The 27160-nt window shown below is 37.6% G+C and overlaps 1 protein-coding gene and 1 pseudogene across 1 annotated transcript in view; one reads left to right on the plus strand and one right to left on the minus strand.

Moving 5' to 3' along the window:
- LRP1B (LDL receptor related protein 1B) overlaps nt 1-27160 on the minus strand; it is a 2241805-nt gene that overhangs the window by 654057 nt on the left and 1560588 nt on the right. The window lies entirely within an intron of this gene.
- On the plus strand, nt 11803-13669 carry LOC148778554 (swi5-dependent recombination DNA repair protein 1 homolog pseudogene; annotated as a pseudogene).

Consider the following 27160-nt stretch of genomic DNA (forward strand, 5'->3'; position numbering starts at 1 on the left):
ATGACTGATATTTAGGATGGACTGGTTGGAGCTCCTTGCACTCCAAGGGACTCTCAAGAGTCTTCTCCAATACCACAGTTCAAAGGCATCAATTCTTTGGCACTCAGCTTTCTTTACAGTCCAACTCACATCCATACATGACCACTGGAAAAACTATAGCCTTGACTAGACAGACCTTTGTTGGCAAAGTAATTTCTCTGCTTTTTAATATGCTGTCTAGGCTGGTCATAGCTTTCCTTCCAAAGAGTAAGTGTCTTTTAATTTCATGGCTGCAATCAGCATCTGCAGTGATTTTGGAGCCCAAAAAAATAAAGTCTGACACTGTTTCCACTGTTTCCCCATCTATTTCCCATGAAGTAATGGGACCGGATGCCATGATCTTTTTCTGAATGTTGAGCTTCAAGTCAACTTTTTCACTCTCCTCTTTCACTTTCATCAAGAGGCTTTTGAGTTCCTCTTCACTTTCTGCCATAAGGGTGGTGCAATCTGCATATCTGAGGTTATTGATATTTCTCCCAGAAATCTTGATTCCAGCTTGTGCTTCTTCTAGCCCAGCGTTCCTCATGATGTACTCTGCATATAAGTTAAATAAGCAGGGTGACAAACTACAGCCTTGACATACTCCTTTTTCTATTTGGAACCAGTCTGTTGTTCCTTGTCCAGTTCTAACTGTTGCTTCCTGACCTGCATAAAAGTTTCTCAAGATGTGGTCTGGTATACCCATCTCTTTCAGAATTTTCCAGTTTATTGTGAACCACACAGTCAAAGGCTTTGCACAGTCAATAAAGCAGAAATAGATGTTTTTCTGGAGCTCTATTGCTTTTTCGATGATCCAGCAGATGTTGGCAATTTGATCTCTCGTTCCTCTGCCTTTTCTAAAACCATCTTGAGCATCTGGAAGTTCATGGTTCGCATATTACTGAAGCCTGGCTTAGAGAATTTTGAGCATTAATTTACTAGTGTGTGAGATGAGTGCAATTGTGCAGTAATTTGAGCATTCTTTGGCATTTCCTTTCTTTTGGATTGGAGTGAAAACTGACCTTTTCCAGTCCTGTGGCCACTACTGAGTTCTCCAAATTTGTTGACATATTGAGTGTGGCACTTTCACAGCATCATCTTTCAGGATTTGAAATAGCTCAACTGGAATTCCATCACCTCCACTAGCTTTGTTCATAGTGATGCTTCCTATGGCCCACTTGACTTCACATTCCAGGATGTCTGACTCTTGTTGAGTGATTGTGTTAGTGATCACACGATCGTGATTATCTGGGTAAAGGGTGCATCAGTTCAGTTCAGTTGCTCAATCGTGTCTGACTCTTTGTGACCCCATGAATCACAGCACTCCAGGCCTCCCTGTCCATCACCAACTGCCAGAGTTCACACAAACTCATGTCCATCGAGTTGGTGATGCCGTCCAGCCATCTCATTCTCTGTCATCCCCTTCTCCTCCTGCCCCAATCCCTCCCAGCATCAGAGTCTTTTTTAGTGAGTCAACTCTTCGCGTGAGGTGGCCAAAGTATTGGAGTTTCAGCTTTAGCATTAGTCCTTTCAATGAACACTCAGGATTGATCTCCTGTAGAATGGACTGGTTGGATCTCCTTGCAGTACAAGGGACTCTCAAGAGTCTTCTCCAGCACCACAGTTCAAAAGCATCAAAAGCATCGGCACTCAGCTTTCTTCACAGTCCAACTCTCACATCCATACATGACCACTGGAAAAACCATAGCCTTCAGTAGATGGACCTTTGTTGGCAAAGTAATGTCTCTGCTTTTTAATATGCTATCTAGGTTGGTCATAACTTTCCTTAGTGAACTACTATTGTGTAGAACAAATGTACTTATGTGATAGCTTAAACTGCAGCGAGAATGAGCTACTTTATTCAAAGGATATCATTTTATCATTGAAAGAATGTCTGAATATCCATGGCTATTCAGACTTAGATATGTGCAGAAATTTTTCTCAAAAAAAATAAAGGGAGTGAACAGAGTTTGATAATAACCAACTTTGAGACTTATTATAAAGCTATAGTATTTGAGACAGGGTTGTATTGTTGAAAGAATAAGATCTCTGTCTTTATAGATCCTATGTTCTAGTGAGGGAGATAGACAAGAAATAAACACACAGAAAAGGTATACCTAAAATTTCTATAAATCAACAGCAAATAAATAAACTGATTGAAAATAGGCAAATAAATGAAACAATTTCCTAAAGAAGACTAGAAAGCAGCCAACAGGTATATGATAAATGCTCAACATCATTAATCATTAGAAAAATGTAAATCAAAACCAGAATGAAATATCACCTCACACCTGGCTCTTAAAAACATACAAACAAAACAAAACAAAAAAACACACAAAAAACATAACAATGCTGGCAAGGATGCAAAGATGTGGAGAAGCTGAAACTCTTGTACACTGTTGCTAGGAATGTAAAAGAGTAAAGACACTATTTAAAATGGTATGGAGATTAGTCAAAAAATTAAAAATAGACTACCATATGACCTTGGCCACCTGATGAGAAGAGCTGACTCATTTGAAAAGACCCTGATGCTGGGAAAGATTGAAGGCAAAAGGAGAAGGTAGGGGGTTGCAGAGGATGAGATGGTTAGATAGCATCACTGACTCAATGGACGTGAGTTTGAGCAAACCCTGGGAGATAGTGGAGGACAGGGAAGCCTGCAGTGCTGCAGTCCATGGGGTCTCAAAGAGTTAGAAATGACAGGGATTGAACACCAACAGCAATGTTCTAGTAATACCATTTCTGGGTATATATACAAAATAACTGAAGTCAAAATCTTGAGATATTAACACTCCAATGTTCACTGCAGCATTATTCATAATAACAAACATAAACATGTGGAAACAACCTAAAAGTCCACCAAAAGATGAATGGATCAATAAAATCTGGTGTGTATATGCAATGGAATATTATTCAGCCTTTAAAAAGGATAATAATCTCATGGGGAATTTATTGATAACAGGCAAGGCTACATGTGGGTAGGGATAAGGAGAATATAGGGAATGTCTGTATTTTCTTGTCAATTTTTCTGTGAACCTAAAACTGCTCTAACAAAATAAAGTCTTTTTAAAGATAGACAGAATTTCACCACATGCAACAAGATGGATGAAATTTGAGGACATTACGGTAAATGAGATTAGCCAGTCACAGAAGGATAAATATTGCATGATTCCACTCATATGAGGTATCTAAAACAGTCAAACTCATAGTAACAGAGTAGACTAGTGGTTACCAGGAGTGGGGAGTGGGGGTGGGGGATGAGGGAGTTGCTGTCCTGCAGGTATAAAATGTTTCAGTTGTAGAAGATGAATAGATTCTAGAGATCTGTTATACAATATTGTGCCTATGGCTAACAATACTTTATTGTGCACTTAAATTTTTGTTAAGAAGATAGATCTGATGGTAAGTGTTCTTACCACAATAAAAAGGAAATAACTGAAGACTGTCAGTCTTTTTTTTTTTAAAGATACTGATGAAAACTTTAAATAATGGAGATTACATAGCAACAAGGATTTATTGTATAACACAGGGGACTATACTCAATACCTTGTAATAACCTACAATGGAAAATAAACACACACACACATATATCAGAATCAGTTTGTTGTATACCTGAAACTAACACAATATTATAAGTCAATTATACTTCAGTTTCTTTAAATGGAGGTTGGAAGACCGTCATAGTCTTATAAAGAATATAGGAACAGTTTCATTTTCTGGTTTTCCTATTTTTGTCTGCACAACGTTCCACTCTACTTACCTTTCATTGCACAAGTCTCACCCTACGCTCAGTGCAATACTTCAGACTAGCATATTCCACACTGACTCTTCTTTCTCATTGATTCCAAAGCCTCTACAGAGAGCATCATATGGTTTTGTATGAAATTGCTGCTTTTTCTTTTCTTTTCACTTGTACTAACTTTAACTCTTTATCCAGAGATGAAATCCTGAGAATAAGGATCCTGTCTTGTATTTCTTTGTATTCTTCACAGTGCTTTGTATTCTTTTGAACTGAGTGTGATGTAGAAATTCCCTAAATAACTGTGACATGATGGGGGAAATAATATCCCTAAAAATATCTCCCATAATAATTTACTACTTCAGTTCAGTTCAATTCAGTTGCTCAGTCGTGTCCGACTCTCCGTGACCCCATGAATCACAGCACGCCAGGCCTCCCTGTCCATCACCAACTCCCGGAGTTCACTCAAATTCATGTCCACAGAGTCGGTGATGCCATCCAGCCATCTCATTCTCTGTCGTCCCCTTCTCCTCCCGCCCCCAACCTTTCCCAGCATCAGAGTCTTTTCCAGTGAGTCAACTCGTCGCATGAGGTGGCCAAAGTATTGCAGTTTCAGCTTTAGCATCAGTCCCTCCAGTGAACATCCAGGATTGATCTCCTTTAGAATGGACTGGTTGGATCTCCTTGCAGTATAAGGGACTCACTTAGAAAACATTTAAATAAAGCCATCTCCTCCACTTCCTCCTCTTAAAATGTTCTCTTTTTAAATATTTTCTTTTTGTTAACAACTCCTCTACTATAAAGAACTTTGGTTTTGACTCTGTAATTATTTAGAATCATATTTCTATCACTTTTTTCCCTTACACTTTATTCATATAAATATACTAGAATCTTCAGAAATTACCAGAATTCAAAAGCTACTTGCCTATGTTGAAAGCAATTATGAATATCTCTATTTCACTATTATAGGCTGAACTCTATACCACAAAATTCATACGTTAAAATTCTAACTCTCAGTACCTCAGACTGGGGCTGTAGTTTAATATAAAGTCATTAAATAAGTAATTAGCCTTCCCTGTGGCTAAGATGGTAAAGAGTCTGCCTGTAGTGACAGAGACTTGGGTGCAATCCCTTGGTTGGGAAGAGCCCCTGGAAAAGGAAATGGCTACCCACTCCAGTATTCTTGCTTGGGGAATCCCATGGACAGAAGAGAAGAGCCTGGTGTGCTACAGTCCATGGGGATCATAAAGATTCAGACGGGATTGATCAATGAACACTTTCACATAATAGTGTGGGTCCTAATCAGATATTAAAGCAGAGACATTACTTTGCCAACAAAGGTCCGTCTAGTCAAGGCTATGGTTTTTCCAGTGGTCATGTATGGATGTGAGAATTGGACTGTGAAGAAAGCTGAGTGCCAAAGAATTGATGCTTTTGAACTGTGGTGCTGGAGAAGACTCTTGAGAGTCCCTTGGACTGCAAGGAGATCCAACCAGTCCATTCTGAAGGAGATCAATCCTGGGTGTTCATTGGAAGGACTGATGCTAAAGCTGAAACCGCAATACTTTGGCCACCTCATGCGATGAGCTGACTCACTGGAAAAGACTCTGATGCTGGGAAGGATTGGGGGCAGGAGGAGAAGGGGATGACAGAGAATGAGATGGCTGGATGGCATCACCGACTTGATGGACATGAGTTTGAGTGAACTCCGGGAGTTGGTGATGGACAGGGAGGCCTGGTGTGCTGTGATTCATGGGGTCGCAAAGAGTCGGACACGACTGAGAGACTGAACTGAACTGAACTGAATCCGATATGACACATGTTATTATAGAAAGAAAATTAGGCCACTGAATACACAGATGGAACACTCAAGGAAGAAAAGATAGCCATCTACAAGCCATGGAGAAGGGCCTCAGAAGAAATCAACCATGTTGACTCCTGGTTTTCAGACTTCAAGATTCCAGAACAGTGAGACAATGAATTTCTGTCAAGAAATACAGTCTATGGGACTTTGTTAGGGCAGTCCTAGTAAATAAGTTTAATAAGTTTAAATAAGTTTAATAAGTCCTAGTATTAAGTTTACTAATATGGATATAGAAGATACTTATAAAGAATTAACATAAATATCATAAATGCAAATTGGTTCTACCATACAATCACCAAACTCTGCACTCAAAAGAGAGAGAAATAAAGGAAATAATTTTACTGAGACACAACTGATCAAACGAGTACTAAGTCCCAAGACCTTTGCTAGGCACACATAACTGTCTCAATCATTCATAAGTGAGTGGATGTAATAAAATGCCTATCAATAAGCAAAATCTATAACTTAAAAAAAATCCACAAATATAGCAACAAACATCGAAATAAATAACCCAAAGAGTTGAAATTGAATCTATTGCCTGGAAATTGGAAGAGGAGTAAGGGAGATTTCTCACTTGTGATTTAAATAATTAAATTTCACCCTCAGAGCTCCAAAATCTCTTTCATATGCCTAACTATCCTCTTAATCTTCAGCCCATACATGCTACTACATAGTAGGAATTTCTACCTGAATATAAAGAAGTCACTGCAAACTTTACATGACCAAAATAAAATCCATTTTATTTTTCCCATGTATACTTATTTCCCAATAGAATTCTGTATTAATTAATGTTTGTGTCCCTTGATAAATTCATATTTTGAAATTTACTCCCAGGGTGTGGTGCCCTGGGAGGTGATTAGGCTGTAAGGGTGGAGTCCTCATGAGTGGAATTAGTACCTTTTAAAAAGACACACCCCGAGAGCTCTCTATCCCTTCTGCTGTGAGACAGTAAGACCAGCTGGCTGCCAGTGAAGCAGTAAGCACATTCTCACCAGACACCAAATCTGCTACCACCTTGATCTTGGACTTCTCAACCTTCAGAATATTGAGAAATAAATGTTTGCCACTTAAAGCATCCCAGCCTGTGGTATTTTTGTTACAGTATTCTGAACTAAGACAGCTTCTCACAGTGAATGGTCCCTGACTTGGTCATCTGTGGTAAAAACTAGAGGGCCATCTTTTTCATCCTCCCAGGGCCATGTCACTTAGGTGCTTACCCCAATGTTTTATTTCCTCTCCATTGCCACTAAAACTCCGTAGCTCAGGAATCCATTACTTCTCTTTCTCCTGATGACCTTTGCTGAGGCAACACTAGAGTGATCTTTCCAAAATACAAATCTAAGCATGTCACTCCACCACTTAAAATTCTACAGTGGCTTGCATCCCCCTGCCAAACCACTTAACATGGCACAAAGGCCATTTGTGATTTGATGCCTACTTAACTGTCCATCACTAGATCTGTTACTGCCCACTGTGTACCATGTTCTAGGAATATTGAACTGCAGTCAACTTTCAATTTCCCAAGGATAGATTAACCACATTATGAGGGGGAAATGGGTGAAAATGGGCCAAAGACAGCTTACTTGTAAAGAAAAAAAACTAAAATTGTGGTGGATTAGAGAAATATCTACATATCAGAATGAGTCTATTATTTATAATTATATAGGAACTGTTCCATTTTTACATTGTACCTATCACAAATAAGGAACACCCCTTCACCTGGACAGTCAAAACTGCATATGCAATCTGTTAGCTGCTCTTTGGTGCAGGAGCAACATTCTGCAGTTTGTCTGAAGCTCTGGGCAAAAATCTATTTCTTAGGACAATGATAGTGCTAGAAGTCTCTTTGCTGTGCTTTCTCCCAAGCCTTGTTTTTATTTATTTTTCTCAAACAGAGAATCTAGAGAATGGCAAGGGAGGTGAGAGGAAGAGCAATACAGAACAGAATCCAGAATTTTGTTCTGAACCCTTTGTGACCTTGAACTGACAGATATGGTCTTAAAAATCCCTTCAATTCATTGTTACATTGAGGTTTGCCTCACTGAGAGCCATGGGGCAGTCTAGGATTGTAGGGAGAAAAACCTGAGAATGGCAGGTAATTTAATTTCCAAGTTGATGGTTTGACTGTGTTGCCAGTGAACTAGTATTTGTGTGATGATGAAAGAGGGAATGACAGTGAGAGAGAATTTTTGACAAAAACAAAAGGGCCCCAAATAACTGCTTGCCACAATGTTTAGAAAACAAAAATGTTTATTTAGTGAAAATATTTTATTTAGTGTTTATTTAGTGAAAAATATTATTCTCATCTAAAAAAGGGAAGAGCAACAACAAGGTCTTCCTATGTAGCACTGAGAACTATATTCAATATCCTATGATAAACCAAATGGAAAATAATATATTTAATAGATATTCAGTTTTATGTATATATAAAACTGAATCACTTTGCTATATAGCAGAAATTAACACAATATTATAAAGCAAATAAAAAGAAAATCAGAAGAGGAGAAAGAAGAGCAGGAGAAGAAAGAAATAAAAGACCCACTGACCTCATGCAGACAATTTAACATCCTAGTGAAATGCATTTGAATTAAATATCCATTTTGTGTCATAGTTGTGTTAAATTGAATCTGAACAATGTTTTATCTGTATTCTCCTGATTTCCATTACCCCAGTAAATAGGATAATATAGAGTTGATATAGTTTTTCAAAACAATGATTCCCAAATATCCCGAAGCCCTTTTATGTGTGTGTTCAGTTGCAAAATCTGTCCAACTCTCTGCAATCCCAAAGACTGTAGTCTGTCAGGTTCCTCTGTCCATGGGATTTTCCAGGCAAGTATACTAAAGTGGCTGCCATTTCCTTCTCCCGGAGATCTTCTTGACCCAGAGATTGAACCGTGTCTCTCACATCTCCTGCACTGGCAGGCAGATTCTTTATCACGGCACCACCTGGGAATCTCCCAATGCCAATTACATGGATGGTTTAAATGAATGGTTTTTAAGGCTTGTTGAGAGTCATTGTATACAGTGGGTGAGGGAGTATGGGTTGGGGTCATACAAACATGCTTTGATACCTGGCTATGACATATTCTGAGTGATTTTGAACAACATACTTGAATCCTTAGTATTAGTCTTCTCATCAGTAAAAGGAAAAAATTCCACTACACTCTTATATGAAATAATTAGCCACATGATTTGAATGGTAAAGACAATAATTGGTAGCTACATTGAATAAAAGAATAAGTCAACAAAATCTAAAATACATTTGAGTATACTAATTCTAATATACAAGCAATTCAGAAAAATATTTATATCCACTGTCAATAGAAAAGAGTATGGAATTTGTTTTTCATAATTAATGATGAATTACTGCATTTCTGGACTTCCCTGATGGCTCAGACAGTAAAGAATCTGCCTGCAATGCAGGAGACCAGAGTTCATTACCTGTTTGGGAAGATCTCCTCGAGTAGGAAATGACAACACACTCCAGTATTCTTGCCTGGGAAATCCCATGGACACAGGTGCTTGGCAGGCCACAGTCCATGGATTTGCAAAGAGGTGGACACGAACGAAGGACTAACACTAAACAGTTCTATGATTTTATACTACTTCTTTTATGGCTAGCAGAATGTGCCACCTGAAAATGTGTCTCTTTGGCATAAGGATTATTTGAATCTAATTATTTTAAGAAAAATCAGACATAGTATAAACTCTGAAAACAGAATAGAAATTGCTTTTTTGTAAGGGAAATTTACATTAGAAAGTGGTCCTGTACCAGGAGGACAGACATCACCAGAGATAATCTTTTCATCTGAGAGATTCATCTGCAAGGTGGGACAACCTTTGTTTACTAAACATTTCCTAATTTCATCTTTCCATGAACTGCCTTCCCTTCTTTGAAGCTGCAGACCCCATCTCTTTCTGTAGCTCAGGAAATAAATAGTATATAAAATAATAAATGATATACAAACCTGAATAGTATAGTTATCTTTTGAATCTGATATTTTGGTGGGGTCCAACCACACATAAATTGTTATTTTTTTCCTCTTGTTAATCTGTCTTTGGGTTTCACCAATTGCTCAGTGGGTAATCTACCTGCAATGTAGGAGACATAGGAGACACAGGTGTTTGATCCCTGGGTTGGGCTGATCCCCTGGAGGAGGAAATGCTGAGCCACACCAATATTCTTCCTGAAAAATCCCAGGGATAGAGGAGCTTGGTGGGCTACAGCCCAAAAGGATTGCAAAGAGTTGGACACTACTGAGCAATTAAGCACACACAGCACAGTCTGTCTTTTATTACGGGATATCAGCCAAGAGTCTAGGATGGTGCAAAGAAAATTATTTTATTTCCCTTTCACACTAGTTAGATTCATTCACATGAATGTGGGTTGAAGTTAGTAGTATAGTGCCTGAGAGTGGACAAGAATAATGCTCATTGCCCATGGCAATCACTCCAAAGTGATTACCAGGTTCAAGTCACATATAAAATGTCCTGTTAAGTTAGGACAAGTAGAATATTGGGTTTCCCTGGTGGCTTGGATGGTAAAGAATTTCCTTGCAATGTAGAAGCCAGGGTTTGATCTCTGGATGGGAAAGATTCTCCTGGAGAAGGGAATGGCTAGTCACTCCTGTATTCTTGCCTGGAGAATCCCTTGGAGAGAGGAGTCTGGCAGGCCATAGTCCATGGGGTTTCAGAGTCAGGCATGATGGACTGACTAACACAAGTAGAATATTAGAGCTTCAATTTGTATCTGTAACTGCTGTAAACAAGGTAGATTAGCAGTGTTCAAAGACAACAATGTAATTCTTTGTTTTATGTATACATTATTTAGGAGAAATGGTTAAGAGAATCATTTCCCCTTTATTAAGGTGCTTAGCTTAAGCAAGGTCTACAGAGGGTTAAGTTAGATAATGACCTTCTCTATGTTGTACTGAGTTGTGTCTTCCCCCAAATCCAGACATTGAAGTCCTAACCCCCAATGTGACTGTATCTGGAATTGGGTCTTCAAAGAGGTAACTAAGGTTACATGCGGTCATAACAATGGTACCCCAGTCCATATATGACTGGTGTCATTACCAGAAGATACCAGGGATGTGGGCACAGAGGAAAGACAAAGGGAGGGTGTGGTGAGAAGGTGGATGTCTGTAAGCCAAGGAAGCCTGGGGAGAAACCAAACCTTCTGACACATTGATCTCTTCCAGCCTCTGGAAAGGTGAGCAGGTAATTTTCTATTGTTTAAGCCATCTGGTCTAGTATTTGGTATGGCAGCCCTCACTGACTAATACACTGACATATATCTGCTAATTTATTAGGAACAGAACACAGACCTGGGAAAGTTATTTTAAAAAGTCTGAGATTTTGAGTTCATGCTGAGATGCAAAATAGGAACCACTGAGAGAAAACTCACTCTATATTCAAGCAGATCTGTACTTTACCTCTAAAATATACTCCAATTACCTACTTCCAAATTACATCTTTCCAAGATCTCCACCGCTTCCACTTTTACTGATACCATGCTAGTCCAAGCCGTCAGAGTCTCACCTGAACTCCTATACCAGCCCCATAAGGTTCACCAGCCTCCATTCTTTTCCTCTCCCATAGCCCAGTCTTCACATAGCTTTGAGTAATCATTTTATTAATTTAAACTCCTGTTTAACTCTTCAGTTGACTACTGAATTTTTCAGTCTTCAGCAGGCAAGTCCCTGAGAATTTTGTCAACCTTGACCCTCCTCTCCTGTGGAATGAAGCTCCTGTTACTCCAGTCATATTAGCCAGAACCTGACAAGCACTTTCTGATCTTAAAAAGTTTTTACTTGCTATTTTCTCTGCCCAGAAACTCTTCCTTAGACATCTTCACAAGGCTAGATTTTGCTTGCCATTAAAGTGTAAGTTCAAATAGCACCTCCCTGGCAAGGACTTCATGGAAACTCTTATTTCACATCACTTTTCCCTATCTGACATTTTCACAAATGTTTATGCATTTACTGTCTATCTCAGCTAAGTGTAAATTCATGAAGATAGAGACTGAAGCTACCCTTTTTCACCCCTGTGTTTCTATACTGAAAAGATATAATTTAGATATATAGCAATTTATAAATTCTTACTATTCTAATAAAATTCTAGTTCTAGAAATAACTGGGGCTGATACAAGAAATATCTCCAATTCTGTCACGTTGAACATGCTTCAGGTAAGAGGGCTGTATGTGAATGAATGAAAGAGGCAAAGAACTGAAAAAATGCCCACTTAGAATTATTATCACCTGGAGCCTGAGCAGGTATATAGATTTTTCTTTTTTCTTTTGTTTTTATATCCCTGAATAAATGGGACACTGGAAAACCGTTTTTTACTTTTTCTTTGAGTAGCAATGGCATCTCAAACTTCTGATGTTCAGTCTCATCAGTGAAGAGACTTTTTTGTGACCTTTTTTGCTGCTCCTCCCATGGCAGTCATGGTCAATGGGGACATTTCTCAGATTGAGTGCCAGCTCTCTACTAAGCAGTGAGGCATGACTACAAGAGGGAATACCTAAAGGTCGGTAATTAAGATCGTCCTCAGCAAGTAGTTCTAGGTTCCTTTAAGAGATTGCAAACAATAGGAAGATAAATGTAAAATCAGAGGAATCATAAGTCTGTTCTCCACAGAAGAAATGAAAGAGTAGCACTGACATATAGATAGCTAGTGGAAAGCTGCTGTATAGCACAGGGAGCTTAGCTCACTGCTCTGTGATAATCTAGAGGGGTGGGATGTGGGAATGGGAGTGAACTCAAGAGGGAGGGGATATATAGAGACATGTAGCTGATTCATGTTGTTATACAGCAGAAACTAACACAATGCTATAAAGCAATTTTACTTGTTAAAATAAATAAATAAAAGGCAAGGGTGGGATGCTTTGAGAGAATAGCACTGAAACATGTATATTACCATATATGAAATAGATCACCAGTACAAGCTGATGCATGAAACAGGGCACTCAAAGCCCGTGAACTGGGACAACCCAGAGGGATGGGATGGGAGGGAGATAGGAGGGGGGTTTGGGATGGGAGACACATGTACAACTGTGGTTGATTCATGTCAATGGATGGCAAAAACCATCACAATATTGTAAAGTAATAAGCCTTCAATTAAAATTAATTAATTAATTAAATTTTAAAAAAATAAAGGATTTTTTAAAATCAAAGTAAGTGGGATAGCTGCAGCTGCTTGCACTTTCTACACTCTCTGAGGATGGCTAGGGAAGGTGGAGATGGCTTGAAGGAAGTGGACAGATGAGAACTGGAATCTGGGGAACAGTGGTGGAGTTGTGTAGCATTCCCTTTCCTCGAAGCAAACCACAATTTCATTTTTAAGGTGGAATGTCTAGGAGATTTAGGTGTGATTTTACCTAGCACTCCACAGACCAGTGCCAATCTACTGTCACCCCATCAAACTAGTTCAAGAAAACAACCTATGAGTGCAAATGTAGAGAAAATAGTAAAGGAAAAACAAGATCTTCATTTAATTCCTTTACAGTGTAGTTAAAGGTCTTAAATTAGAGAAGGAAGAGAACTATCAGAACTTTTCAGAAAATCCAACGACTTCAATGTAAAGAAGTTTGGAATTAAAAATAAATAAATAAACACACAGAGAATTAATATGAAGAAAGTATGTGTTTAAAAAATGCCTTCAGGGATATCAGTGGATGTGGGTTTGAATCATTTGATACAGGGTCATGCAATGATCTTCAAATTAATTTTCTGAATGACACTCTTCCCAAACAAAAATTAAATGAAGAAAAAACAAAACTAATGAAGTAGGTTCATGAGAAAGGCTTTCTTCAGAACTTAAAACTAGTTAATATGTATAGATAAAAGAGGAGCTTGTCTTATCACAGTTGTTAACAAAGTAGAGAAGCTGCAGCCAGCTGTTGCTCTGAGTTGCAGTCAACTGTGTCTAAAAATCTAAGCTTTACTCAATTTATAGACCACTAAGGGTTAGATGAGAAATTGCTACACTATAATGGGGCTTCCCAGGTGGCTCAGCCAGTAAAGAATTTGTCTGCAATATAGGTGACTGGGGTTTGATCCCTGGGTTGGGAAGATACCCTGGCAGAGGGAATAGCTACCCATGCCAGTATTCTTGCCTGGAGAATTTCAAGGAAAGAGGAGCCTGGCGGGCTACATTGCATGGAGTTAGTTGCAAAGAGTTGGACATGACTAAGCAACTAACACTTTCACATATACACTTTTATCCCCCTTATAACTTCTACTCCTTTGGAAATAGAGTTGAAGGGCCCATAGTGGACCATGAGTCACTTAGAACCAATTATTCATTAACTTCACTGCTGAAGTCCCTTGAACTGCTTTGTACCAGTTTGACCCTCCAAGCCAGTCTGTATGACAAGCATTCTATCAATCCAGAATTTTGTTAAAATTTTTATTTCATTTTGGAATACATGTATTTTTATAATAGACATTTCTTCCCTACTTGAGACAGAATGAAAATTTCTGTTTCTGGTAACCAGATTCCATGTAGAATAGTGCCCAGAAAGTATTAATCTCAGTAGACATTGTCTTAAATATATCCTTATTATTAGGTTCATGTCTTGGTCTTCAGTTTTGTGAGAAAAAAAAATCTATCATTTTTAATATGTAAATATATAGTATATAAATAATTTATAAAATGTATAAACATTAAAATGATATTTTAGGGACTTCCCTGGTGGCTCAGTGGCTAAAACTCCTGCTCCCAATTCAGGAAGATCAAGCTCAATCCCTGGTCATGGGACTCGAACCTACATGATTCAACTAAGACCTGGTGTAGCCAAATATATAAACTACTAAAAAATGATATTTTATTGACCTAGATGTATTTATTGACCTAGAAATCAATGTTTATGACAAGTTAAAACTGAAAAAAGTTTATATATAATTTGTAAAAAGGATCATAAATTTTAACTTTTCTAAATAAAGTTTTAAAATAGAGTTTGCTAACAAATATTACTTATATCTTTAAATGATCCTATTCTGCTCATTTTTAAATTATTTACTGATCAGCATTAACATTAAATTTTTACTTCAATTAATTTAAATCATTTTTACAGTGTGCTTCTTGAGCAACGTTTTCTTCTTTTAATATCATATGAGATTCAGTGAACTAGTATTTCATTCTGGTTTGAACACACTGTATATTAAAAGGTTCCAATATTTCAAAAATTGCTTCAAATGGCTGTTCTATCCCAGATAATTTATTGCTCTGTCTTTATTATTAAAATATGAATGTTGTTGTTGTAGTTACTATCCAACTCTTGACACTGCCAAATAATTAATATTGTAAAATTTACTGACTAGAAATATATATATGTGGGTGTAAATATAAATATATTACTGGGAAAATGTTAAAAAATAAATAGTGTCACAAATAAATGATTTTTGGTGCTCCCATTTGCCATGATCCTGTCTTTCCCAAATAATTTAATATGATATATCTATTTATTTGAAAATAAAAGCACATAAAACCTCTACATTATAGCACATTTCAGAGGGAAGCATTGCCCATTTAAATAATGTTACCAAAATATTATGTCATTGCAACTCAAGACTTTCAATTGAACTGGATGGGATAGCTGCCAGTTGGAGCGATACTCGAATCAGAAAATAAAAATAAAATTGTGGTTTGTAAAATGAGCATCATCTTGTAATCCTTTCCTTTGTAACTCATTAAATTTTGTAACATTAAATCATATGTTTTAATTATGAATCATAAAACAAAAAAGCATGCGTTTTTTTATAAAGAATCTCAGGATGAGCATCCCTATTCAATCACTTCATTGTACTCTCATTTTCATACCTGGAAATCCACAAGATAAGGACTTGGTATACTAGAACTAAGTCACAATATAATGTTCCTGAATAAAGAATGCAACTGTGAATTTGCTAATGCATATAGTTCTCTTTGGGGCTTCCTCAGTGGCTCAATGTAAAGAACCCTCCAGTCAATGCAGGAGATGCAGAAGACACCGGTTAGTTCCCTGGGAGAGAAAATGGCAACACACTCCAGTATTCTTACTTAGAAAATCCCATGGACAGAGAAACCTGGTGAGCTGTAGTCCATGAGGTTGCAAAAGAGTCAGACATTGCTTAGCAACTGAGCACAACACAACACAATTCTCATTAAATTGAGGATTTAAAGTAAAATGGTAAGCTTATTGATACAAGACTTTTTAAGAAGAAAGAGTGGTAAGATGCACTGGAGATGTGATTTTTGTCATTCTGCTGCTGCTGCTGCTGCTAAGTCACTTCAGTCGTGTCCGACTCTAGGGGACCCCATAGGTGGCAGCCCACCAGGCTCCCTGGTCCCTGGGATTCTCCAGGCAAGAACACTGGAGTGGGTTGCCATTTCCTTCTCCAATGCAGGAAAGTGAAAAGTGAAAGTGAAGTCGCTTAGTCATGTCTAACTCTTAGCGACCCCATGGACTGCAGCCTACCAGAGTCCTTCTTCGATGGGATTTTCCAGGCAAGAGTACTGGAGTGGGGTGCCATCACTTTGCCATTCTACACCAAGTATTTTACAGCTCTGACTAGGTTTCTCACAACTAGAATTCCCTATGAAAAATATAGGTGGCAAAATAGCATAATAGAAAAAAAAATACACGAATGCTTAGATTTAACTTATATGGAAATAAATTGGAGGTATACTGAGTATTTCAAAAAAGAAAAACATGTTTAAAGAGGGGGAATGTCTAGATAAATTTTCAAGTGGTAGCATATGGTTATATAATTTTGAAATTTTCCTGACAAGCCTATGTTATGGCTATGTTCTATAACTATGGAACTTTTATGTATTCTATTGTTCACCAAATGGGAATATAAGTATTTCAACTTAATAAGTATACATAATTTTGCCTCTATTAAGGTAATATTACAGATGATGAAGTGAGATTCATATTTTTAAAAACCAAAAATATTCTTCCAAAGTGAAATCTTAGTAGTCCTTCAGTTCAGTTCAGTTCAGTTCAGTCGCTCAGTCGTGTCCGACTCTCCGCAACCCCATGAATCACAGCACGCCAGGCCTCCCTGTCCATCACCAACTCTCGGAGTTCACTCAAACTCATGTCCACAGAGTCGGTGATGCCACCCAGCCATCTCATTCTCTGTCGTCCCCTTCTCCTCCCACCCCCAACCTTTCCCAGCATCAGAGTCTTTTCCAGTGAGTCAACTCGTCGCATGAGGTGGCCAAAGTATTGCAGTTTCAGCTTTAGCATCAGTCCTTCCAATGAACATCCAGGATTGATCTCCTTTAGAATGGACTGGTTGGATCTTAATATGGCACAAATCTTATTCATGTCTCATTATTCCAGTGAGCCAAGAGATCTCTTGCAAAGCTCTTAATCTCTATTTCAAGGTAACAGAATCTTTTTCCCTCCCACATGTAAGTTCATTATGAGTCAATTCAACACAAAATAGTCTCATCACCTGCCTTTTGAGTACTATTCATCTGTGATAAATCAGTACACATATATACAACAATTATACTTACTATTTAAAAAGCTAAAATCATGATTTTTTTAAAGGTGTACATGCTTTATGGTTGCTTTTTTAAAGATATTCCTTGAATGGCTATAATTTTAATATGGAACACTACTAATTAAAATTAAATTGATGTAAACATTTATTTCATCTTTTACTGATGATTATGAAAAAGGAAAAATAGAAATTTGTATGTTGATACTCAAGTACAAATTATTTTTTTTTTTAATTTGCCTAAATCTAGGTATATCAGTTCGGTTCAGTTCAGTCACTCAGTCACATCCGACTCTTTGCGACCCCCATGAACTGCACCACCCCAGGCCTCCCTGTCCATCACCAACTCCCGGAGTCCACCCAACCCATGTCCATTGAGTTGGTGATGCCATCCAACCATCTTATCCTCTGTCATCCCCTTCTCCTCCTGCCCTCAGTCTTTCCCAGCATCAGGGTCTTTTCAAATGAGTCAGCTCTTTGCATCAGGTGGCCAAAGTATTGGAGTTTCAGCTTCAAAATCAGTCCTACCAATGAACACCTAGGACTGATCTCCTTTAGGATGGACTGGTTGGATCTCCTTGAAGTTCAAGGGAGTCTTCTCCAACACCACAGCTCAAAAGCATCAATTCTTCTGTGCTCAGCTTTCTATATAGTCCAACTATCACATCCATACATGACCACTGGAAAAACCATAGCCTTGAATAGACGGACCTTTGTTGACAAAGTAATGCACCAACTCCTGGAGTTCACCCAAACTCATGTCCATCGAGTCGGTGATGCCATCCAGCCATCTCATTCTCTGTCGTCCCCTTCTCCTCCTGCCCCCAATCCTTCCAAGCATCAGAGTAAGCGTCTTTTAATTTCATGGCTGCAATCACCATCTGCAGTGATTTTGGAGCCCCCAAAAATAAAATCTGACACTGTTTCCACTGTTTCCCCATCTATTTCCCATGAAGTGATGGGACCAGAGGCCATGATCTTAGTTTTCTGCATGTTGACTTTTAAGCCAACTTTTTCACTCTCCTCTTTCACTTTCATCAAGAGGCTGTTCAGTTCTTCTTCACTTTCTGCCACAGGGGTGTTGTCATGCGCATATCTGAGGTTTTTGATATTTCTCCTGCAATCTTGATTCCAGCTTGTGCTTCCTCCAGACCTGCCTTTTTCATGATGTACTCTGCATATAAGTTAAATAAGCAGGATGACAATATATAGCCTTGATGTACTCCTTTTCCTATTTGGAACCAGTCTGTTGTTCCACATCCAGTTCTAACTGTTGATTCCTAAACTACATAAAAGTTTCTCAAGAGGCAAATCAGTTGGTCTGGTATTCCTATCTCTTTCAGAATTTTCCACAGTTTATTGTGATCCACACAGTCAAAATCTTTGGCAGAGTCAATAGCAGAAACATTTGTTTTTCTGGAATTCTCTTGCTTTTTCTATGATCCAGCAGATGTTGGCAATTTGATCTCTGGTTCCTCTGCCTTTTCTAAAACCATCTTGAACATCTGGAAATTCATGGCCCACTTTTGTTGAAGTGCATTTTTGAAACCTGTCTTGGAGAATTTTGAGCATTACTTTACTAGCGTGTGAGATGAGTGCAATTGTGTGGTAGTTTGAGCATTCTTTGGCATTGTCTTTCTTTATGACATCTCAAAATCTTCTATGATCAGATGCCTTCCATCAAAGTCTAATTTGGATTGAAATAAACTGTCAAATACTGTAATCCTCCCTTATCTGAGGGCTACCTGGTGGCTCAGATGGTAAAGAATCTGCCTGCAATTCATGAGACTCAGATTCTACCACAGGGTCTTGAAGATCCCCTGGAGAAGGAAATGGCAACCCACTCTAGTATTTTTGCCTGGAGAATACCATGGAGGGAGAAGCCTGGTGGGCTATAGTCCACTGGGTGGCAGAATTGGACATGACTGAACAACTAACACTTTCACTTGCTTTCACTTAACTGAGCTTTCAATACCACGGTTTTAGTTACCTAAGTTCAACCATGATCTGAAACTATTATATGAAAAATTCAACAAATAAAGAGTTCTTAAGCCATGAAGTTAAAAGACGCTTACCCCTCAGAAGGAAAGTTATGACCAACCTAGACAGCATGTTAAAAAGCAGAGACATTACTTTGTTAACAAAGGTCCGTCTAGTCAAGGCTATGGTTTTTCCAGTGGTCATGTATGGATGTGAGAGTTGGACTGTGAAGAAAGCTGATTGCCAAAGAATTGATGCTTTTGAACTGTGGTGCTGGAGAAGACTATTGAGAGTCCCACGGACTGCAAGGAGATCCAGCCAGTCCATTCTAAAGGAGATCAGTCCTGGGTGTTCATTGGAAGGACTGATGCTAAAGCTGAAGCTCCAATACTTTGGCCACCTCATGCGATGAGTTGACTCCCTGGAAAAGACTCTGATGCTGGGAGGTATTGGGGGCAGTAGGAGAGGAGGATGATAGCGAATGAGATGGCTGGATCTCATTCTGGCATCACCAACTCGATAGACAAGAGTTTGAATGAACTCCGGGAGTTGGTGATGGACAGGGAGGCATGGTGTGCTGCAGTTCATGGGGTCGCAAAAGTCGGACATGACTGAGTGACTGAACTGAACTGAAGTTTTAAATTGCACACTGGACTCAATAGCATGATGAAATCCTGCACAATACTGCTCCATCTTGGCTGGGCATCCTAACTGTCAACATCTTTTTCATGACTTCCATCTTGTCATAGCTCAGTGATCCAGGATTATCTTAAGCAGATGATCCTCCTGCTGGATAGTCAGAAGATTAATAGTAAGCTTAATGCTATCTCATACCACCTATCCATTCACGTCACTTCATCTCATCACATGGTCAATTTATCATCTCACAGTGAAATTGAACAGTACCCAATGGTCCTTGCCCCACTCATGCCCTCACCCCGTAGAAAAACTTTAGGTAAAGCATAATCAGAGAAGTAAGAAAATGCTGAAGCAAATGAAATCTGTCAAATAGGACCAAACAATGGTAGTTTAGTCACCAAGAAAAGTTGAGGACCTTTAGTTCCTTTCAACGGTTATAGAGAAAATTCTGAGCCATATCCTATGAGCTGTCTTATAGATACTGAAGCCCTCACCAAGTGGAAGAAGTTAACTTCATGATGACAAGCCTGGAACCATGACACAATGCAGAGAACTGATCTCAAGGAAATGGGGGAAAAAAACAAACAAACAAAAAAAAACTGACCCTAAAACTAAAGATTAACTGTACTTAAGATAACACAGGTCAGACCACTGCATGACCAATTTCAAGATGGCTGTCAGAGCTGAGTGTGCTGTTTCTACAAGTAACCCACTTCCTCCTACAATAAAAGCTTTTGTCCACCAATTGTCAGTGGAGGTGACTTGGCCTTTGGACAGAATCCACCCACCCCTACTCCCTGCCGTTGCTGGCATCCAAAAATAAAGCACATTTTTCTTTCCACCAACCTTGCTTCTTTATTGGCTTTTGATCAGTGAGCAATTAGACTTCATGTTCGGTTTTAAGAGACAGAGAGAGATCACATTCATATAACTTTACAATATATTTTTATAATTGTTCTACTTTATGATTAGTTACTATGGTTAATCTCCTTCTAAGCCTAATTTATAAATTAAACTTTATCATAGTGAAAATTTTAGTACTATTCAATATTGCCATATTGTATATAGGATTTGGTACTATCCTCAGTTTCAGGCATCCACTGGGGGTCTTGGAATGTATTCTCCAAGGATAAGCAGGATTACTGTAGTCAAAGGACTCAGGGTTGATTGTTTAGTCTCAGTTTAAATGAAATGCTTACCAGATCATAACATGATTCCAAGTTATTTTCTATGTTCCAACATCAGATAATACCTACAGAATATGGGCAGGCTTTTGAAATGAATGTTCTAATTTTCTTGCTTCATTTTCTACCTCTAACTAAAATGCTGCTATAATTATATTAACTCAAAATTCTATCATAAGTCTAAAGCATACTAAATCTTTTCCCACTCTAAACATTTATTATTTCTTATTTTTAAATGAAGGGAGACATGGGGCAACATAAAATAGTTATATCTCTGCTCTAAAGAATTACACATTTTCAAATTTATTATTTTAATGCCATAAACATGAACAATATAATTTTACTGAAAATGATTCCAATAAAGTTAACCTTTAGTAGTTTACAAAAAGAGAAAAAAATCACTATTTAATGCTTTTAAGTACAGTAAAGCTGAGATGATTTAATTATTCCATTTATGTTAATGAAACCATTCTCTGATCACTAATTATAATCTAGTTAAAAAAACAGTACTTGATGTACTTTGGAATTGTAGTATTTATCCATTCTGTAAGGTAATTAGCATTAAGAAGAGTAACATATTGGAACACAGCAATTTAAGGTGACAAAAATTGCTGGAGTAAAATCACATATAGTCCTTTGGAGATTTCTCACAGTACTTTTAATGAAAATTTTGATGGGCTATTAGTTTTCATTAATGGTAGTTCGAGTACTTAGAGAAGACAACTATGTGCTATACTTAGTACTGGGCAAATTGCCTGGATATATTTCATATATTACTGTTACTTTAATGAATAGTATTAAGGCAATTAGAAGACTGATGACTTAGAAAATTTAGGTGGTGTATTTGAAGTTCTTTGAACTAAGTGACACTGCTCACTGTGCACTAAAAAGTAAATTATCCCTTTTGAAAAAGTATGATTTGAAAGCAGAATCACTTAAAATACATAGCATAATTAGAGTACATTTAAAATAGAATGGTTGTATATACTGAGTTACAGAGAGAAATGCAATATAAGTATAACAATTAAATCACCACATCTTTTGCTGAAAAGTGGCTGTAAATATGATTTTGAAGTAAATATCATTTAAATATTTTTAAATAATATACTATTTGGCCAGCTTTTCATCATCTGTATTTTCTGAAGTAGAACATGCTTACATAATTCAGGTATAGACATGACAATACTAATTACATAAATATCTATTATAATTGCACTGATGATCATTCATATACCTAAGAGAATTAGCATTTTTTCAATCCTTGTGATAGAAGGAATTATTTTTCCTGATCTGTTTTAAAAATTCTTCATTAAAATAACCATTTTCAAGCATTATATTCCATGTTTCACAAATGTTGTGAATATTTTCTACTGAGTAATATTTTATAAACACATACTCTGTTGTCTAGATTTTAATCTCTCAAAAAACTCAAAGCTTTTTTTAAAGAATATGTTAATAATTTTTCTAAATTGAGATAATTTCAACTGGCATGATACAATTTCATAAACATATAAATATTCAAGCTTTTAATTTTAGAACATTTGAAATTAAAGCAACAAACTATAAGTTCTACAAAGTTAAGTTTGTTCTAAATAACTATAATTAATTTCTTCATGTGACTGATTTAGGGTTATTTCTATAAACATTAACCATAACAGCTTGAAATAATCATATTTACTAGAAGTTTCTCTTCTTTCTTATTAAAATGCATAATCATTAATAGCAACTTTGTATAAAATAAATTGGAAATAAAGCAAAACACATGGGGCAGAACTAATTTCATCATCATTAAGAATTTCAACACACGCAAACTAATAGCTTCCCTTTAGAGAAATAAAGTTAATGTAGATGACTACTTTTAGCTCATATGCATAAATTAAGTATATATCCTATTTTACTAGACTAGTTTAATGGCAGCATTAAAATTACACACATGCATCAGGAATTTTTTAAACATAGCAAAATCTCCATTGAGGAGGAGAGTGAGGTGAATACCTAGAGCATTAAAACAAGCAAAATAAAAATAAAAACAAAAACTCATCTAAAAGCAAAAAGTACCTGAAAATACGATCCATAGTAAATTTGAATTTCCTGTTTTCTCTGTCTCCCTCAAATGTTCTTCCCCCAAGTACCTGAATGACTCACTCCTTTACTTCCTGCAGATTCTTGCTTAGCTGCCATTTCCCATTGAAAACTTGCCGTGACCTCTATACATAAAATTGTAATTTTTCTGGTTCATTTCTCCCAAATCAACTCTGCATTCCCTGTTCTTATGCCTGGGTTGAATTTTCTCCATTAGTATCTTTTACCACTTGACAAACTTCATTTTACTTGAGTATTTGCTTTTATAGCTGACTCTTGGAAAACTCAGGAGCACTGCACCCTCCTGGAAGTTGAAAATCTAAGTATAACTTATAGTCAGCTTTCTATGTTCTCCCTCTTTATCTGCATCCAAGATTTCAACCAAATGCATATTTATTAAAATAAATACTATAGCATTTACTACAGAAAAAGAAATATCTGTATAAGTGGATCCATGCAGAGCAAATCCATGTTGTTGAAGTGTCAAGTGTACACTATTTTCCCATACTAGGAATACTGGCTTTTCTCCGCAGCATTTAACACAAATTATCACAATGCTTAATGTTGTTCGTGGAGAAGGCAATGGCAACCCACTCCAGTACTCTTGCCTGAAAAATTCCATAGATGGAGGAGCCTGGTGGACTGCAGTCCATGGGGTCGCGAAGAGTCAGACACTACTGAGCGACTTCACTTTCACTTTTCACTTTTATGCGCTGGAGAAGGAAATGGCAACCTACTCCATTGTTCTTGCCTGGAGAATCCCAGGGATGGCGGAGCCTGGTGGGCTGCCGTCTATGGGGTCGCACAAAGTCGGACACGACTGAAGCGACTTAGTAGTAGTAGGAATACTGACCCTATAGTAATGGAATAGTTACATGCTGTTTACCTAGGACCTATATGGTGCCCAGCTCAAAATAGTCACTTGATAAATGAATTGCTAAGTGAATCAAAATTGGGACAGATAAGTACACTCTCTGTATTATGATATTTAAGTATAAATAGAAACATAAGAGAGGCAAATCTTGATTCTTTTCCATTAAGCTACATTTAAAAGAAATAAAGAAAACATGAAAGAACTATATATCCCCGCCTTTCTCTGCCATCTATCCCTATCTTTCTCTCCAAGACCATTTGATACCAACAGCTGTTACAAACACCAAGTGTTTGTTTTTATTTATATATTTTTAAGGCTTTCTGTTTTAATAAAAAACTGTGATAATAGGCCTACAGTTACAATATCAGGTTTTGTACAGGTGCTTGTTCACTGAGGATCATGAGTCTTTTTTGGTATGAGCAAGTTTCTGAAATTCAGCTCTATTGACATTTTGGGCCAAACAGTTCCTTGTTATGGAGGATTCTACAGAGTCTTTTAGGTTGTTTACGAGTATTCCTGTTTTTCAACCCACTTCCTTGGTGGCTCAAATGGTAAAGAATCTGCCTGCAGTGCGGGAGACCTGGGTCAATCCCTGGGTTGGGAATATCACCTGGGGCAGGGCATGGTAACTCACTCCAGTGTTCCTGCCTGGAGAATCCACATCGACAGAGGAGACTGGTGGGTTGTAGTCCGTGGGGTCACAAAGAGTTGGACACAACTGAGCCACTAAGCACAGCACAAAATGTTAGTAGAAACCCTTTCTTATCAGCAGCTGTGACCTCAATGTTTTCCAACACTGACAAATGTTCCCTACTAGACAAAATCACCTTGGGTTTGAGAATCACTGGCATAGTGAGAAGAAACTCTGGAGGTAGACAGAATTATGTTAGAGATCCAGTTTTGACCTTGAACCACCCACATTATTTTCAGAGGCAACACTGCAGTTTCACTATCTCTTTTGCATGGTTGCTGTGTCTATAAGCACTAATGTATAAATTTAGAGAGTAGATGCTCTCTGAACAATACTTACTGAGATAAACAGTGAAGCATAAAAAGCACATGATTTAAAAAATATATCTAAATTTTTAAAATAAATGCATGTGTGTGTGTCTGCATGCTAAGTAGCTTCAGTTGTGCCTGACTCTTTGTGACCCTATGGACTAGGGCCCACCAGGCTCCTCTGTCCTTGAGATTCTCCAGGCAAGAATAATGGAGTGAGTTGCCATGCCCTCCTCCAGGGGATCTTCCCCACTGAGGGACTGAACCTGTGTCCCTTATGTCTGCTACATTTGGCATGTGTGTTCTTTCCCACTAGTGCCACCTGGGAAAATAAATGCAGGCATGTGAAAAAAATTGGAGCATTCTGTATAACTTTTTGAATGTAACTATTTTCAATTAAAAAAATGTATTCTAGAGAAGTAGTTCAAATCAACATATAGATTTACTTCATTTTTAATAGCTGCATAATATTTCATTTTATATGAACATTTCATGATTCATTTTGCTAGTCCTTTACAATATATATGAAGGCTTTTTCTCTCAGACTTTTCTAATTACAACTGCCATTGCAAAGTATATTCTTACATACATCTCAGTGCACATATATCCTAGTGTAACTATAGCTGCAAGACAAATTTCTGGAAGAAACGCAAGCTTTAAAGATGAAGAATCATGGATTAGAAAGCTTGCTATACTATTTACTAACCAGGTAACAGTGAGTGATTAATTTAGGCTACTGAACCTCGGCTGGGAGCTCTGAAGTAAGCAGTGTTAATGGTATCTCTCTCAGGGGACTGCTGTGAGAATTGCAAGAGTTACAATTTGTAAATTAAATACTAGAATGCTTTATTTATTTAGACCATTAATTACTATCATTAAAGAGAATAATGCTGGTAGGCCCAGCTGTGAGAGACTACCTTTAAGAGCTAAAGTTCTTGTTTTGTTTGTTCCAGAACTCTATCACTTGTGTGTGCTTTGGGATAATTTTTTTTTTCTTCTTCTTCTTCCATCAAGTTGTTTAGTTCCCTTGACAACAAGCATTATTCAATACAGCACTTCTTTTCTTGCTTTTCTACATACAGCTGTATGTAGAGTATGTGTCAGAAATGATTATGTTTACACATTTATGTTATTCATTTTCTTCCTTTTTCAATTCAAACCCTTATATTTGAAAGTATTTTCTTTTCACATTTATTTCAATATATATTTAAATTGGATAATATATTTATGGTTGTGATCATTCTGCATAAATATTTGCCTGCTTTGATTGAAAATATATTTTGATTGCTGTGGCACAAGTTTAGTGTGTATATGGTCATTGTTTTATTTATTCATACATTTTACTGCAACTTAATGAATGTACTCAGTGCAAAGCATCTTGTTGTGTGTCATGAATGATGCATATATGAATAAAATTTGGTCCCAAATTATGGAGAAATGAGACACGTTAACTCATTAGGAAAAACAAAATTCCATCACTTCTGAAAAATACAATGGGGCTCTGAGGAGGAAAACATTTTAAATCACTGAGATATAATTAAAGTAGGACTTGAAGTGAATCCTAAAGGAAATAAACCCTGAATATTCATTGGGAGGACTGATGCTGAAGTCCCAATACTTTGGCCACCTGATATGAAGAGCTGACTCACTGGAAAAGACCCTAATGCCGGGAAAGATTGAGGGTAGGAGGATAAGGAGGCAACAAAGGATGAGATGGTTAGATAGCATCACCAACTCAATGGACATGAGTTTGAGCAAACTCCAGAGATAGTGGAGGACAGAGGACCCTGGGTGCTTCAGTCCATGGAGTCACAAAAAGTCTGACACCACTTAGTGAGGGAACAACAGTAGTTGAAATAGGATTTGGAGGGACTGTAGCCTGCCAGGCTCCTCCATCCATGGGATTCTCCAGGCAAGAATATTGGAGTCGGTTGTTTTCATTTCCTTCTCCATTTCACCCATTAGGGTGGCTGATAAATATGCAAGGCAGTCAAAGAACAAGACAAATAGAAATAAATACGCCAAGATCAGATACAAAAAAACAGTTTGCCTTGATGCACTGCAACTGAAGGGTAGGGGAGAACTGAATGAAAAGCAGAGTTTATGACAGGGAAGGCTCTTCCTGGTAGTGGAAGCAGCACTTGACATGCGTTAGGATCTCTCAGCTTGAGTCTCAGAGGATTGGGTCTTCACAAATCTTCTTGACCCTGTTTCTTTATCTATAAGGCAGGATGAATAATGCTTTGGGTTTTAACAAAACTTATTGATCTTAAATTTCTT

The sequence above is a fragment of the Moschus berezovskii genome, chromosome 2, assembly GCF_049115385.1.
Source record: "Moschus berezovskii isolate FMDL1 chromosome 2, NW_MosBer_1.0, whole genome shotgun sequence".
In the NCBI taxonomy this organism is placed as follows: domain Eukaryota; kingdom Metazoa; phylum Chordata; class Mammalia; order Artiodactyla; family Moschidae; genus Moschus; species Moschus berezovskii.